Source organism: Ursus maritimus (assembly GCF_017311325.1).
Source record: "Ursus maritimus isolate PB19 chromosome X unlocalized genomic scaffold, ASM1731132v1 scaffold_X1, whole genome shotgun sequence".
NCBI classification, from domain to species: Eukaryota; Metazoa; Chordata; class Mammalia; order Carnivora; family Ursidae; genus Ursus; species Ursus maritimus.
Window position 1 is genome coordinate 59,318,612 of NW_024423319.1, and position 15,369 is coordinate 59,333,980.

Here is a 15,369-nt window from a genome sequence, read left to right on the forward strand (position 1 = left end):
TTTTTTTTTTAAGATTTTATTTATTTATCTGACAGAGATAGAGACAGCCAGCAAGAGGGGGAACACAAGCAGGAGGAGTGGGAGAGGAAGAAGCAGGCTCATAGCGGAGGAGCCTGATGTGGGGCTTGATCCCATAATGCCAGGATCATGCCCTGAGCCGAAGGCAGACGCTTAACCACTGTGCCACCCAGGCGCCCCTCTATGCAAATTTCTTGAAGCAGAATTCTTTGTATGTTTCTCCACCTTCACAGAAGGCAAAGTTTCTTTCCAATCTAAGAGAGGTATCAGCTGGTCTTTAGCACTGTCCCTTACCATGATCATTAACTCTGTTAGTAAGTTTATGATCTGGGTTATGGTCTGAGTTTGCAAATTGTACATTTTTTGCACTGATGTTCACCTGTAGTAATTCTTAATTTGGTTGTAAAAAATTAACCCAGGTCTGAAATTAACATATAAGGTTTTCCTTAAACTGATCCCAGATTTTAAAATTTATACTAAAATTGAAACATAGTCAACTAGGTGGCTCCATCGGTTAAGTGTCAAACTCTTAATTTTTGTTCAGGTCATGATTTCAGGGTCATGAGACTGAGCCCTGCATTAGGCTCCATGTTGGGCATGGAACTGGCTTAAGATTCTCTCTCTCCCTCTCCCTCTGCCCCAGCCCCCTGCTTGCATGCCCCCTCTCTAAAAAATAAAAAATGAAACTCACTGGTAAAAGAAAAAAAATACTGGAGTAGGAATACTTATATCAGACCAAATAGACTTTATTTATTTTTATTTTTTATAATAATTTTTATTATGTTATATTAGTCACCATACAGTATATCCTTAGTTTTTGATGTAATGTTCCATGATTCATTATTTGCATATAACACCCAGTACACCATGCAATATGTGCCCTCCTTAATACCCATCACCAGCCTATCCCAATCCCCCACCCTCCTCCCCTCTGAAGCCCTCAGTTTGTTCCTCAGAGACCATAGTCTCTCATGCTTCATTCCCCCTTCTGTTTACCCACCTTCATTCTTCCCTTCCTCTAAAACAAAAACTTTACAAGAGACAAACAAGGACAGTATATAATAATAAAGGAGACAATTCAACAAGAAGACATAATAATTATAAAATTTATGCACCCAACATAAGAGCACCCAAATACATTAAACCATTACTAACAAACATAAAAGAACTAATTGTTAATAATAAAATAATAGTAGGGGACTAAAACACCCCACTTACATCAATGAACAGATCATCTAAAGAGAACATGAACAAGGAAGTAATGTTTTTGAATGACACACAGGACCAGAAGAACTTAACAGATATATCCAGAATATTCAATCCTTAAACAGCATAATAAACATCCTTTTAAGGTGTGTATGGAACATTCTCCAGAACTGATCACATATTAGCCAATAAAATAAGCCTCAACAAATTCAAGATTGAATTCACACCATCCATCTTTTCTGACCACAACATATTGAAAGTAGAAGTCAAGAACAATAAAAGATCAGGAAAGAATGCAAATACATGGAGGTTAAATAACATGCTACTAAACAATGAATGGATCAAGAAGGAAATAAAAGGAAAAATAAAAAAGTACATGGAAACAAATGAAAATGAAAACACGATGGTCCAAAATGTCTGTGATGCAGCAAAAGCAGTTTTAAGAGAGATGTATAGAAATATAGGCATAACTCAAGAAGAGAGAAAAATCTCAAATAAACAACTTACCTTTACACCTGATGGAGCTAGAAAAAGAAAGAAAAGCAAAAACTGAAACCAATAGAGGGAAGGAAATAATATGGATTATAGCAGGGAAAAAATGGTATAGAAACAAAAAAAACATAATAGATCAATGAAATCAGGAGCTGCTTCTTTGAAAAAATTAATAAAATAGATAAACCTCTAGCCAGACGTATCAAGAAAATAAGAGAAAGGACTCAAGTAAATAAAATCACAAAAGACAGAGGAGAAATAACAACCAATACTAAAGAAATACAAATAATTATAAGGGAATATTATGAATATCTATATGCAATAAATTGGACAACCTAGAAGAAATGGATAAATTCCTAGAAACATATAAACCACCAAAACTGAAATGGTAAGAAATAAAATCTTGAGCAGATTGATCACTGCCAAAAAAAATTGAATACGTAATAATAATAATAAATCCTCCCAAAAATTGTCAGGCCAGGACCAGATGGCCTCACAGATGAATCTTAACAAACACTTAGAGAGGTAATACCTATTCTTCTCAAATTATTCCAAAAAAAAAGAAAAGGAAGATAAACTTTCAAATTCATTCTATGAGTGCAGCACTACCTTGATGCCAAGATCAGATAGAGAACTACAGACCAATATCCCTGATAAACATAGATGTAAAAATCCTCCATACAATACCTGTAAATCTAATTCAACAATGCATTAAAAAATCATTCAGCAGAATGATTTCAAATCATTTTCAGATTTGAAAAATCAAATGGGATTTATTCCAGAGTTGTAAGGGTGTTTCAGTGTTTGCAAATGAATCAATGTGACACATCACATCAATAAGAGAAAGGATAACAACCATATGATGATTTCATAAAGGCAGAAATATCATCAACAAAGTACAACATCCATTCATAATAAAAGCCCTCAACAAAGTAGGTTTTGAGGGACATATCTCAACATAATAAAAGTCATGTATGAAAAACCTACAGCTAACATCATCCTCAATGATGAAAAAACTGAGAGTCTTTCCCTTGATGGTCAGGAACAACACAGGGATGTCCACTTTCACAACTTTTATCTGACATAGTAATGGAAGTCCCAGCCTCAGCAATCAGACAACAAAAAGAAAAAGCATCCAAATCAGAAAGAAAGAAGTCAAACCTTCACTATTTGCCAATTGCATGATTTGAAAACCTGAATGATTCCACAAAAAAACTGTTAGAAGTGATAAATGATACAGTGAATTTACAGGGTACAAAATCAAAGTAAAGAAATTTGCTGCATTTCTATACACCAATAATGAAGCAGCAGAAAGAAAAAATGAAGGAATCAACACTATTTACAGTTGCACCAAAACAATAAGATACTGAGGAAGAAGCCTAACCAAACAAGCAAAATACACATACTCTAAAAACTATAAAACACTGATGAAAGAAATTGAAGATGACACAAAAATGGAAAGACATTCCATGTTCATGGATTGGAAGAAAAATTGTTAAAATGCCTATACTACCCAAAGCAATACACATATTTAATACTGCCCCTTTCAAAACACCAACAGCATTTTTCACAGAATTATAAGAAACAGTTCGAAAATTTAGACACAAAAAACACCAAATAGCCAAAGAAAGATTGAAAAAGAAAAACAAAACTGGAGGTGTCACAATTCCAGACTTTAAGTTACATTACAAAGCTGTAATGATCAAAACAGTATGGTACAGGCACAAACACAGACACATAGATCAATGAAACAGAATAGAAAACCCAAAACTAAACCCACAACTGTAAGATCAAGTTGTCTTTGACAAAGCAGGAAAGAAAACCCAAAGGAAAAAGGACAGTCTGTTCAACAAATGGTGCTGGGATAACTGGGCATCAACATGCAAAAGAATGACACTGGACCACTTTATTACACCATACAGAAAAATAAATTCCAAATGATGAACAACACAAATGTGATACTTGAAACCACAAAAATCCTAGAGGAGAGCACAGGCAGTAATCTCTTTGACATCAGTCTTAGCAACTTCTTTCTATATATGTTTCCAGAGTCAAAGGAAAAAAAAAGGAAAAATGAACTATTGGGACTACATCAAAATAAAAACCTTCTGAACAATACAGGAAACAATCAACAGAACTAAAAGGCAACCTATGGAATGGGAGAAGATGTTTGCAAATGACCTATCCAATAAAGGGTTAGTGTCCAAAATATATACAGAACTTATGCAACTCCAGCCACAACTTTGATGTGTTCTTCAGAACATACACTGACCTTTTTTTTGCAATACGAATCAGATGAAATTTTTCAAAATCTTCAAGTGCTGATATCTTTTAATTTAGCAATAGCCTCTTTGATTTACCTATTTTCTCTTGCATATTACTATGAAGAACAAGGAAAAACCAGGCCACATTAATACTTGAATACCAGGAATTTCAAAGATGTGTGAAGAAATTCCAATGTAAGAGAATAAACAGATTAGGGGCACCTGGGTGGCTCAGTTGGCTAAGTGTCTGCCTTCAGCTCAGGTCATGATCCCAGGGTCCTGGGATCAAGCCCCACATCAGGCTCCTTTCTCTAGTTCAATGAAACTAGAAGCTGGTTCTTTGAAAGAATAAGATTGATAAACCTCTGGACAGACTTAGCCAAAAGAAAAGAGAAAGGACCCAAATTAATAAAAATCATGTATGAAAGGGGAGATATCACAACCAACACCAAGGAAACACAGATAATTTTAAGAATATACTATAAGCAACTATATACCAACAAATTAGGCACTCTGAAAGAAATGTATGCATTCCTTGAAACTTATAAACTACCAAGACAGAAACGGGAAGAAATAGACAATCTGAACAGATCCATAACCAACCAGAAAATTGAAACAGTAATCAAAAAACATGAGTCCAGGCCCAGATGGCTTCCCAGGGGAATTCTACCAAACATTTAAAGAAGAATTAATACCTTTTCTACTGAAGCTGTATCAAAAAATAGAGATGGAAGGAAAACTTCCAAACTTGTTGTATGAGGCTAGCATTACATTGATCCCAAATCCCAGACCAATACCCCTGAAGAGGATGGATGCCAAAATACTCACCAAGATACAAGCAAATAGGATCAAATAGAACATTAAAAGAATTATTCATCACGACCAGGTGGGATTTATTCCTAGGATGCAAGGGTGGTTCAACATTAGCAAATCAATCAGTGTGATAGAGCATATTAATAAAAGAAGAGGCAAGAACCATATGATCCTTTCAATTAATGCAGAAAAAGCATTTGACAAAATACAGTATCCTTTCTTGATTGCATCTCTTCAGAGTGTAGGGATAGAAGAAACATACCTCAATATCATAAAAGCCATCTGAAAAAGACCAAAGTGAATATCATTCTCAATGGGGAAAACTGAGACCTTTTCCCTTAAGGTCAGGAACATGCCAGGAATGCCCACTCTCAGCACTATTGTTCAACATAGTACTAGAAGTCCTAGCCTCATCAATCTGACAATAAAAGAAATAAAAGGCATTCAAATTGACAAAGAAGAAGTCAAACTCTCTCTCTTTGCAGATGAAATGATACTTTATGTGAAAAACTCACAAGACTCCACCCCCAAATTGCTAGAACTCATAAAGCAATTCAGCAACATGGCAGGATACAATCAATGCACAGAAATCAGTTGCATTTCTATACACTAACAATGTGACTGAAGGAAGAGAAATTAAGGAATCAATTCAATTTACAACTGCACCAAAAACCATAAGATACCTAAGAATAAACCTAACCAAAGAGGTAAAGTATCTGTACTCCAGAAACTACAGTGCACTTATAAAAGAAATTGAGGAAGATGCAAAGAGATGGAAAAACATTCCACACTCATGGATTGAAAACATTGTGAAAATGTCTATGCTACCCAGAACAATCTGCACATTCAATGAAATCCCTATCAAAATACTATTGACATTTTTCACAGTGCTGGAACAAACAATCCTAAAATTTGTATGGAACCAGAAAAGACATGGAATAGCCAGAGGAATGTTAAAAAAGAAAACCAAAGTTGGGGGTATCACAATACTTGACCTCAAGATTATTACAAAGCTGTGGTTTTCCATCCCTTCACTTTCAGTCTGGATGTATCTTTAGGTTCAAAATGAGTCTCTGGTAGACACTATACAAGTGGGTCATGTCTTTTTATCCAATCTGCAACCCTGTGATATTTTATGGGAGCATTTAGGTCATTCACATTGATAGTGATTATGAGAGATACGATTTTAATGTTGTCATGTTGCCTGAGAAGTCCTTGTTTCTATAGATTGTCTCTGTTAATTTTTGTTCTGTATCGCTCTTGGGATCTTTTTACTTTTATAGAACCCCCCTTAATATTTCTTGCAGGGCTGTCTTGGTGGTCACATATTCTTTCAGTTTCTGCTGGTCTTGGAAGCTCCTTGACTCTCCATCCATTCTGAATGACAGCCCGGCTGGATACAGTATAATGGGTGCCTGTTCTTCTCATTTAGTACCCTGAATATGTCATGCCTGCTCTTTCTGGTGTGCCAGGTCTCTGTGGATTGGTCTGACATTATTCTGATGTTCTTCCCACTGTATGTAAGGAGTCTCTTCCCCCACACTGCTTTCAGGATTCATTCATTTGTAGTAGGAAAGAATGGCAAAAATTAACAAAACAGGAAACAACAAATGTTAGCGAGAATGTGGAGAAAGAAGAATCCTCCTATGCTGTTGGTGGGAATGCAATTGGTACAACCACTCTGGAAAACAGTATGGAGGTCCCTCAAGAAGTTAAAAATAGAGCTACCCTACAACCCAGCAATGGCACTACTAGGTATTTACCCCAAAGATACAGATGTATTGAAAAGAAGGGCCATATGAACCCCAATGTTCATAGCATCATTGTCCACAATAGCCAAATTGTGGAAGGAGCCACAATGCCTTTCAACAGATGGATGGATAAAGAAGATGTGGTCCATATATACAATGGAATATTATTCAGCCATCAGAAAGAATGATTACCCAACCTTTGCATCAACATGGATGGGACTGGAGGAGATTATGCTAAGTGAAATAAGTCAAGCAGAGAAAGACAATTATCATATGGTTTCACTCATTTGTGGAACATAAGGAATAACAGGGAGATCATTAGGAGAAGGCAGGGAAAAATGAAGTGGGGTAAACAGAGGGAGAAATGAACCACAAGAGACTATGGACTCTGGGAAACAAACTGAGGGTTTTAGAAGGGTGGGGTGGGAGGATGGGCTAGCCCAGTGAAGGGTGTTAAGGAGGGTGTGTATTACACGGAGCACTGGGTGTTATATGCAAACAATGAACCATTTAACACTACATCAAAAACTAGTGATATACTATGGTGACTAACATATCATAATAAAAAATTTTAAAAAATCTAGACATCAAACAAAGAGGGCTTCCTTTTCTTTCTGTTATTCTAATTACACAGTATGTTATATCCCTAGAACAAACTGTCTCCACCATTAATGACTGCCAAAACCAATACAATCCCAAACCTGATCCTTCTTTCTCAGGTGACATACATCCAAAACTTACATCTGGGGATTGGGATATAACTTAAGACTCTTTCACAGGACAAAATTCCACCTGAACCTGTCTGGACTGGGCCCGATCAAGGTCTCCTGAACCACTCCAACAACAGTAATGCAGGCTTCCAGTTATGAAATGAATAAGTCATGGGAATAAAAGAAACAGCATATGGCATATAGTCAATGATATTGTAATAACATTGTATGGTAACAGATGGCAGCTACACTTGTAGTGAGCATAGCATAATAGAGAAGTTGAGTCACAATGTTGTACAGCTGAAACTAATGTAACAGTGGTGTCTAAATGGGGTGTCTTTCAATCGGATGGGAACCCCCAAATGTGGGAACATGATCAGGTGGACGCCAGTGGCATGGGAGATGAATAAATTCACCTGAGGCAGAGCAAAAGGGATTGTCTATTGAATGCAGCACAAGGGAGTGGTGGGTAGGACAACAAAGGAGAGGCTATCTGCAACAAGGCAGTGGATGCAGGCTGTTCTTAAAAGGGAAAGATGAGGATGCATGGTGACATATGGGATCTTGCCTTTTTTTGTAACTGTGCCTAGTTGTAAGTAGCCCATTGGTTAGTTAGGGCCTATGGCTATTTTGACGTGGGTTGTCTGATGGGCCTCTCTGAGCCAGGGGGTTGCTGTGGGCCCTTTCTACATTCCATCACCCAAGCCTGATTGCCTAAAAGTGGCCTCTATATCCTCCCTTACAGATGGGCAATGAGAAATCTTTGGCTTTTGGGTGGATGTCTCATTTTCAATATGTTCTTCCTGCTGAGTGAGGGGTGTAGAGATGTCCCTACTTAACTTTTGGTCTGTCGGTGGTTCTGTGGGTATAGACCAGAGAATGGTACTGTACTAACATACTGAGAGGTAATTTACGTGAATTCTTTGGTGGCCAGGTCCATGGACTTGGGAGAGACCCTCTGATGGTATGGGCTGGAATCCCTGTTGAACCATAATTTGTATATGGAATTGTTGGATTCTAGAAGAGACAAATTTAACAAAGATATTAAAGAAAGGTGCACCAATAATTAGAATTAAGGGCATTGAGGCCAGGGGTCTTAATTTTGAGTATTGTTGACACACAATATTACATTAGTTTCAGGTGTACAACATGAGTCCAGAACTCTATGGATTATGCTATACTCACTCTCTGTCACCGTACAATACTAATACAATATCATTGGCTGTATTTCTTATGCTGTGCCTTTTATCCCTGTGACTTACTCATTCCATAACTGAAAGCCTGTATCTCTCACTCCCCTTCAGCCATTTTGTCCATTTCTGCCCTGGTAAACATCAGTTTGTTCTCTGTATTTATAGGTCTGATTCTGCTTTTTGTTTGTTTATTCATTTGCTTTTTTTTTAAGATTCCATATATGAGTGAAATCATATGGTATAATGTTTTATATTCGATCTTCTATCACCCTCAATAGTTGTTTACTGTTGATTTCTCAGCTACCGAGTAATTGGAGTAAGATAGTGGGTCAGCTAAGAACATGTGTAGCTAAACATCAAAAAGTGCTTGATTACTTTTGGATAGATATTGTTACTTAAAATAGCCATATTAGCAAGATATGGTTTTTACTGCCCATTGATTATTATCTGCAACTCTCAACTAAACTTTCTAGGAAAGATGAATTTGAAACATTCATGAAACAAGGAGGCAAATTAAGAATATTACAATGATGTTTTTTAGTCATGCAAAAATTGCCATCATGTACATTTCCTTTCTTATCGATAATTGTGCCCTGGGTTTTGTGTTATATTTAAGTATAAATTAAAATAAAACATAATTGCTAGTTTTATATATTTATATTAAACCAGATACTGTGTGATGATTATTGGACTTATGTTTTGAAGCTGTTAGAGGGCACACTCTTATGCCTCTAAGGGAAAAAAGTAATTATGCCACTACACACTTATTAGAATGGCCAAAATCCAGAACACTGACAACATCAAAGACTGGTAAGGGTATGAAGTGTCAGGTAGCAAGAGTTATTGTTCCCTCAAAGTCTTTCTAGCTGGATTAAGAATCAAGTTGACATGAGCCAGATTAACAGAAGAAATCAAATCCAATAGCATACATACAGGGAATCCACCCAGACATTGAAATTCCAAAGACAGTCAGGCAAAATGAGCTATATAGGTCATTCTGAACTAAGGAGAAGGCAATAGGGGTCTGGGACTTCAGAGGAAAGAAATGCACTTCACAGGACAATAAGAAGAGCAGGTGTTTGGTAATTAGATGTTTGTTCTACCATGCAGATGGATCACTCATAAAATTTATCTCTCTTAATAATACTTCTGAAAAAAACACCCAATTTGGATTCTGTGTGGTTAAGGGAGGAACAAAAGTTTCTCTTGAGCCCATAGGCTCTCAAGTGCCTTTAGCTCAACACATTCCAAAGTGGCACATTCTGGGGTTGGTGGGAGAGCCAAGGCTATCCTGAACCCCTTCACAAACAAGGAACTGTCACCCATTGCTGGTGGGAATGCACAATGGCATAGCCATTTTCAAAGATAGTTTGAAAGGGTTTTTTGTTTTTTTGCTTTTTTTTTTAATAAACTATACATATTCTTACCGTATGAACCAGCAATTGTGGTCCTTGATAGTACCACAAAGGAGCTGAAAGCTTATGTCTGTACAAAAACCTGCATACAGATGTTTATAGCAGCTTTATTCATAATTGCCAAAATGTGGAAGCAACCAAATATGTACTTCAATAGGTTAATGGATAAATAAATTGTGGTACATACAGATAATGGTGTATCATTCAGCTCTAAAAAACAATAAGCCATCAAGTTATGAAAAGACATGGAGGAATCTTAAATGTATATTGCTAAGTAAAATAAGCCAAATTGAAAAGGCTATGCACTGTATTTTTCCAAAAATATGACATCTGGAAAATGCAATACTATGTAGACAGTAAACAGATTAGTGATTGCTAGGAATTGAGGAGGGAGGGTTGAAAAAACAGAGCAGAAGATTTTTAGGGCAGTAAAACTACTCTATGTGATATTATAATAGTGTATATATTTGCCCAGGTTCATAGAATGTGCAATACTAAGAGTGCACTCTAAACTCTAACCTTTGGTTGATAATGATATGTTAATGTGTCTTTATCAATGATAACCAATATACTACTCTGATAGTGGGGGAGGCTATGCATGTGTGGAGGGTAGGGTTATATGGGAAATTTATTTACCTTCTGCTCAATTTTTCTGTGAACTCAAAATTGCTCATAAATACAGACTTAAAGAAAAATCCACAAACAGTAACACGTTTGTAAGTTTATATTTACCATACTTTTAAATTGGTTTACATTTTAAATTGGATTTATATAAAAATAAAATTCTGGTTGGTAAGAAAAAGGAATGAATGTCCATTGACAGTGGAAATGTGACATACAGCAGAAGTACCTACAAAAATTATTTTTACAACAAAACTTTTCCTAATGAAGTAGGTTAGCCAAACCTGGCTTATTTGCATTGTAGAACTTCTACTCATTAGGACAGTGCTTCCCAACTTTTAGTGAATTTAAGAAAGACATCCCTGTGGAGATTGTTAAAATACTAATTCCTAGACTTGCTCCTCTTAGAAGTTCTTATTCCACACTTGAGGAATACTTTTTCTAGGCTACTAGGATACTTGGCATTTGGAATTTCTCATGGAAACAAGCCATCTAGGGGAAAATATGTACTTTGAAGATGCCTTGAAAAACCACTGAGACACCAAAGGGAAATTTTAAAGCAGTTTAAAAAGTTTTTATGATATTTTGAAGTGAATGATAAAATATTCTAATAGTTTTTTTCAAGACAATAGTCTATTATATGCAACTGTCAGCTGTGCTATATTTGGAGTTTCACAGACTATGTTTTAAATCTTTTTTTGTTATTTGCTTTTCTTGCAAAAGAAGAATTAATCACAGCAACTTTAATGCAGATTTTTAGCAAATAAAAGTGGTAAAACAAACATGAGTTTGATAAACTGATATTTTATTTATTTATCTTTTTAAGAACACACACCTTTAATGATGTCTTAGCTTCATTTCATCATATGTAAGAAATTTAGTTTTAAAAATACAATGCGGCCATGGACGAAACAGATGCCTGTGTGGCAAGTATCATCCTATCTAGAGAGGCAGGACTGCTGACAGTGTGCAAGAGGGTACAACAATGGCAGTACTGCTATCAATCCAGGGCCTCCAGGGAGACACTCTTCAGTTTCTTTAGCGCATTTGCTACTTGGGGCCTGTTAGGATCGAGGGGAGAAGATTGCTACAGATTTTGTGGGAATCCATGGAAGCTCAACATGGTACAGCTGGTTAGGCAAATCCTGTCTTTCCAGGATGGAGTTGTCTCTTGTTTCTAGGGTTGGAGGATACAGCATTTTTTTCTTTAAATTCTTAAACTGATATTTTAAATAAAACTTCTAAATGTCATTAGCACTCTTGACTCCTTAAGTTTCCATATATTTCCATATATGGAAATACACCATAAACTTGCCCTTGCAACTTCCACAGGCCTACCTAAGAAAGTTGTCCAATAATTCCTTAATAACCTCAAAACATAGGGGGAAAAACACCAAAAACAAATCCTGTGCTTATAAATTGTGTTTCACTGAATATCTCCCTGAACTTAACTGAGTGAGCTGATTATCTACAGATGATGATTTTACTGAAGTTTGATTAGCCTGAGATCCTCAATTTTTTTGTTGCAAAATAACACTGAAGTACCATAGCATAAGCACACAGATTAAAATAAAGTAGGTTTTTAAAACTATCTTATAACCTTTTCTTTTCTAGTGATATCAAGTCATTGTAATTACACCACCACTGCAGAACAAGTGCTCTCATTCTTTCACGCTTCCCTTTTGTTACCATTTTGAACAATTTGCTGTTTAGCACTGGTCTGCTTTTGTTAAAAAATGTTCATTAAAATTACTGTATGCTTATCTCAGTGTTGTATGTTTCTCTAGTTCTTTTCTCAGTGTTGTATGTTTGTCTAGTTCCTTTCTATTGGCATTATACAGAAGTCACAAAAGTGAAATTTAGTCCTTTTAGAGAGTTGAAAAGAAGCAATCTTTTATATGAAAAATCCAACATCATCATATGTAAACCTCATTTACTATGGAATGTCTCCCTGTTTCCAGCTCATTAACTGAATAAAACCTATTTTCACATTCTAGTAGGCAGCACTGTTCTGCAACTAATGGAATAATATCTTTATAAAAAAGAAAATGCAAGATAAAATGTGATAATTCCCCCCAAAACGGAAGGAAAATATGCTGCTAAAAACATCAGCCACTAAAATATTAAGCTAAGTTAGGAAAGATAAAACTGGGATGAGGAAGTGGGTATTCTTAAAATACTAAATAATTTGCTTACTTAAATCTAGGTTGTTTTCATGCTCTAATTAAATCACACTAAAATTTAAAAAGCTCTAATTAAATCACACTAAATTTTTTTTAAAGTTTCTATGTTGAAATCGAATAAACAAGATACATTTTTTGTCTTTTCTCTGTGTGATGGGAAACTCAATTAGTTTTGTTCTTTACAAAATAATTACCTGCCAATCTATAAATAGAATGAATATTTTCAAAGACATAGTTATTTAATCATGAGGCATTCTGGAGCATCATCCAAATTCACACCCATTCATTTTATTCTAAGCCTTCCTAAGCCTCAGTAGTCCTTTATATATAATGAGAATGGTGTAAAAATGCTGGACTAGCTCAAACTTAAAAAGACACCTGCCTGGCTCAGTTGGAAAATCATGTGACTCTTGCTCTCGGGGTCATGAGTTCAAGCCCCAAACTGGGTGTAGAGATTATTTAAATAAATAAGTAAAAATTAAAAAAAAAAAGACAGACAACCAAACATTATCTGTATTTGCCCACAGTGATATTATCTCTTAACTAATGGCTCTATTAAAATCTGCTGAAACCTACTAAAAACAATAAAAACAAAAACAAACTGATTCCTAGGAGAATGACCAAGAACACCCAGAGGGAACAACTTCATGCATAGAGCAAGAGGTCTTGATTTCACCACTTGCCAGTAATGATTATAATAAAAGTACCTGAAATTTGCATAGCACAGAGTGTTTTTGCATAATTATCTTGATTGCTATGCAAGTAGAAATCACTCCATACCTTTTCTATTCCAGGATTGATTCGTTTATGGAAATATAGCTGCCTGAAACAAAGGACCACATTAACAATATTAACATAAGAAGCACATATTGAGTTAGACCCTTTATCTGTATAACCTTTTGTATCTGAGAGTAAAGGCAAAAGCTTTGTTGGAGTGCAATAAGGGTACTATTGTATACCAAACTACCCATATTTTCTGATAAGCTATTACAGTTCTGCTAGCCATAGATTTATTTAAACTCTTTATGAAGCAAATCATATTTTAAGCCCATATACCTATTTAAACATCACAATGTAAAAGATTTTTCCCACGGATATGGAAGTAATTCTTGTATTTTTTTTGCTAATGCATTAACATAAATTCAAATTCAGAAGGCACAGAAGGGCATAAAGTAAAAATAAGTCTTCCTTCCCACTCCTTGTGCTATAACCATCTAGATCTCCTCCTTCAAGGCAACCACAGTAATCTATTTCTTGTGTCACTTCACAGAAATAATCTGTATATTTAAGCAAACACACCAGCAACACATTTTTAGTACAAGTTTTACCAGCGTCATTACTGTTCTTTGCCTTTTCCATTTAACAATATATCTTTCAGATAATTGCATAGAAATAGAAAAAAAAACTACCTTATTGTTTCTTGATATTTGTGTACTATTTCCTCTAAAGAGTTGTCCAGTATGGTAGCCACTAGACATATGTAGCTATTGAACACTTGAAACATGACTTGTCTGCATTGGTTTGTTCTGTAAGTGTAAAATATAACAGATTTCAAAGAATTTGTATAAAAATTAAAATTATGTCAATGTTTTTTGATTACATGCTGAAATATTTCGGATTTTTTCTTAAAAATATATTATTACGTTTTATTACATGTATGTCTTTTTATTATTTTAATGTGATTATTAGAAAAATTTAAATTATGTACATAACATACATTGCATTTCTATTGGATAACACTGATATAAATGAACTCTCATTTAACCAGTTTCCTATTAATGGATATTTAGAATCTATTAATTCATTTGCTATCACAAGCATACTGAATTTAATAACATTTTAAGTCATTTATTGGGCAGATGGAATTCCTGCAACAAAATATATGAATATTTTATATTTTACTAATTATTGCTAAATTGTCCTTTATAGAAACAATCATTTACACTTCCACCAGCAGTGTATGAGGATATGTTTTATCCACACCTTGAAAAAAAATGATGTTAATATCTTTTTCATCTTCTTCTATGTACTCTGACATTTGTATTTTTGTGATATTAAGTTATATTTCTTATATTTTAAATGGGTTAAACATTATTCATATTTTTAAAATGTATTATTTTCTATAAATTCATTTATTGATCAAATACTTATTGAAAGCATACTATATTCCCAATATTTTTTATAGATTTTATGATATAAAAACAAACAACAAAAATACTCTTTTGATGCTGTTTAAATTCTGGTGGGGAAAAACACTATATCAGAAGGAGAAAAGTTAAATGAGGAAAAAATAGATAAAGTGGATGCAAATGTAGTTTCAGTGGAGTAAGAACTTTCTCTTAATTTTTATTATTGAAATTTTATATATTTTTCTTTTTTATTAATAATATTTATTTTTTACATTAGTCACCATACAGTACATCCCTAGTTTTTGATGCAATGTTCCATGATTCATTACTTGCATATAACACCCAGTGCACCATGCAATACGTGCCCTCCTTAATACCCATCACCGGCCTATCACAATCCCCCACCCTGATCCCCTCTGAAGCCCTCAGTTTGTTTCTCAGAGTCCAGAGTCTCCCATGGTTCATTCCCCCTTCTGTTTACCCCCCCTTCATTCTTCCCTTCCTTCTCCTATCAATCTTCCTAGTTCTTATGTTCCATAGATGAAAGAAACCATATGATAATTGTCTTTCTCTG